Below are 3,585 nucleotides of genomic sequence, written 5' to 3'. Positions count from 1 at the left end.
TAGAGCGGTGCAGCAGCGACACATATCCCAACATGAACAGGCCTCACGGAGGCAGCAATTATGGTTGCTTCTTCTTGTTTTTTTAGCATAATTGGAGATGGTTGGATCCAAATGCGGCAGGGGCATAAACCATGTATGTACCCGACATTGGATTCTATTTATACTGCCTCTAACCCCCTCGTGAACTGCTAATCACAGTTTTATTTTTATTTTTTGCACACAACAAGTCAAGTCAAATGAAAAGAATCTCATTATGAACATTATGAAATGTAAAGGTGCAAGTTTCTTTAACATGAGAGAAGTAACGGTAAGAGGCGAGACTATAGGGTTACCTCCAGACTATAGGGCCCCGGTTAGACTATAGGGCCCCGGTTAACTCCAGACTATAGGGCCCCGTTTAACTCCAGACTATAGGGCCCCGGTTAGACTATAGGGCCCTGGTTAACTCCAGACTATAGGGCCCCGGTTAGACTATAGGGCCCTGGTTAACTCCAGACGATAGGGCCCCGGTTAGACTATAGGGCCCCGGTTAACTCCAGACTATAGGGCCCCGGTTAGACTATAGGGCCCCGGTTAACTCCAGACTATAGGGCCCCGGTTAACTCCAGACTATAGGGCCCCGGTTAACTCCAGACTATAGGGCCCCGGTTAACTCCAGACTATAGGGCCCCGGTTAACTCCAGACTATAGGGCCCCGGTTAACTCCAGACTATAGGACCCCGGTTAACTCCAGACTATAGGGCCCCGGTTAGACTATAGGGCCCCGGTTAACTCCAGACTATAGGACCCCGGTTAACTCCAGACTATAGGACCCCGGTTAACTCCAGACTATAGGACCCCGGTTAACTCCAGACTATAGGGCCCCGGTTAACTCCAGACTATAGGGCCCCGGTTAACTCCAGACTATAGGGCCCCGGTTAACTCCAGACTATAGGACCCCGGTTAACTCCAGACGATAGGGCCCCGGTTAACTCCAGACTATAGGGCCCCGGTTAACTCCAGACTATAGGACCCCGGTTAACTCCAGACTATAGGGCCCCGGTTAGACTATAGGGCCCCGGTTAACTCCAGACTATAGGACCCCGGTTAACTCCAGACTATAGGACCCCGGTTAACTCCAGACTATAGGACCCCGGTTAACTCCAGACTATAGGGCCCCGGTTAACTCCAGACTATAGGGCCCCGGTTAACTCCAGACTATAGGGCCCCGGTTAACTCCAGACTATAGGACCCCGGTTAACTCCAGACTATAGGGCCCTGGTTAACTCCAGACTATAGGACCCCGGTTAACTCCAGACTATAGGGCCCCGGTTAACTCCAGACTATAGGGCCCCGGTTAACTCCAGACTATAGGACCCCGGTTAACTCCAGACTATAGGGCCCTGGTTAACTCCAGACTATAGGGCCCCGGTTAACTCCAGACTATAGGGCCCCGGTTAACTCCAGACTATAGGGCCCCGGTTAACTCCAGACTATAGGGCCCTGGTTAACTCCAGACTATAGGGCCCCGGTTAACTCCAGACTATAGGGCCCCGGTTAACTCCAGACTATAGGGCCCTGGTTAACTCCAGACTATAGGGCCCCGGTTAACTCCAGACTATAGGGCCCCGGTTAACTCCAGACTATAGGGCCCTGGTTAACTCCAGACTATAGGGCCCCGGTTAACTCCAGACTATAGGGCCCCGGTTAACTCCAGACTATAGGGCCCCGGTTAACTCCAGACTATAGGGCCCCGGTTAACTCCAGACTATAGGGCCCCGGTTAACTCCAGACTATAGGGCCCCGGTTAGACTATAGGGCCCCGGTTAGACTATAGGGCCCCGGTTAGACTATAGGGCCCCGGTTAACTCCAGACTATAGGGCCCCGGTTAACTCCAGACTCCCCAGTTGGATATGAACACAGACTATAGGGCCCCGGTTAACTCCAGACTCCCCAGTTGGATATGAACACAGACTATAGGGCCCCGGTTAACTCCAGACTATAGGGCCCCGGTTAACTCCAGACGATAGGGCCCCGGTTAACTCCAGACGATAGGGCCCCGGTTAGACTATAGGGCCCCGGTTAACTCCAGACTATAGGGCCCCGGTTAACTCCAGACGATAGGGCCCCGGTTAGACTATAGGGCCCCGGTTAACTCCAGACTATAGGGCCCCGGTTAGACTATAGGGCCCCGGTTAACTCCAGACTATAGGACCCCGGTTAACTCCAGACTATAGGGCCCCGGTTAACTCCAGACTATAGGGCCCCGGTTAACTCCAGACTCCCCAGTTGGATATGAACAGACTATAGGGCCCTGGTTAACTCCAGACTCCCCAGTTGGATATGAACACAGACTATAGGGCCCTGGTTAACTCCAGACTCCCCAGTTGGATATGAACACAGACTATAGGGCCCTGGTTAACTCCAGACTCCCCAGTTGGATATGAACACAGACTATAGGGCCCTGGTTAACTCCAGACTCCCCAGTTGGATATGAACACAGACTATAGGGCCCCGGTTAACTCCAGACTCCCCAGTTGGATATGAACACAGACTATAGGGCCCCGGTTAACTCCAGACTCCCCAGTTGGATATGAACAGACTATAGGGCCCTGGTTAACTCCCGTCGACTCCCCAGTTGGATATGAACAGTGGTGGGAAAAGTAGGCTACTCACATTTTGTACTTAGTCAAAGTATCAATATCGCAATATAGAAATACTGTCCAGATTGAGTTAATGCAGTTTTCGACTTGGGATGATTTGACACTGTGAGAAATACAATGTGTGACATGAGTGCGTGTGACTGTGAAGAGGGTCAAAAGCATGTCTCTCACGCTCATTGCGTGAGAGTTGAGTAAAAGTACAAACGTATTGGCATCAAAATGTACTTAAAGTACCAAATGTAAAAGTACAGAATGTCCCGTTTCAAATTCAAAAGAAAAGAGAATACAATCGACGAGTTTGACGTCACCGCTTTGCCATGAAAACATTTGGCTGCGAAAAACAAGAATGTTTTGGCCACTATATTATTGTTTCCTCACAGAGGAATAGAATTCAGGTTGAAAATATTAGAAAATATTTCTTTAATTTGAACAAGAATGCAATATATACTGTGACATTATATTGGGCAGGCAGGCAAAATAGAGATCCAGCAATCCATTTTAGCAAGATGTGAGTGCATATGGATGATGAGTTGAGTTAACCAATGAACCACACTACATCAAAGTTACTGTACTGCCAAAGGGTGATTGGGACTGAAGCCAGGTCGTATATTATAATATCTTCTAGGCACAAACACATATAAAAAACATTGCTACATGACTTATAGGCCGAGTTCAGCTAAGGTGTCACATCACTTGTAATGTATGTAGTTACTTATGACTCAAGGCAGAATAATAATATATGGTAGTTGATCAAAAAACTTTGATCATGATTCCTCAAACTTTCCAGAATGATAAACATTATGGGCCTGAACATGAGATCCCAATGAGATCATAAACATTGTACATATAATCAACATCCTCCCCCGCCATTTGCCTGTGTCTGATATGGAATGCCTATCTGATATACACTACACTGTAAAATCCTGAGTGTTCAAATGTTCA

This window comes from Protomyctophum parallelum (assembly GCF_964188405.1).
Source record: "Protomyctophum parallelum genome assembly, chromosome: 6".
Taxonomy (NCBI): domain Eukaryota; kingdom Metazoa; phylum Chordata; class Actinopteri; order Myctophiformes; family Myctophidae; genus Protomyctophum; species Protomyctophum parallelum.
Note: the sequence above shows the minus strand (reverse complement) of the source record.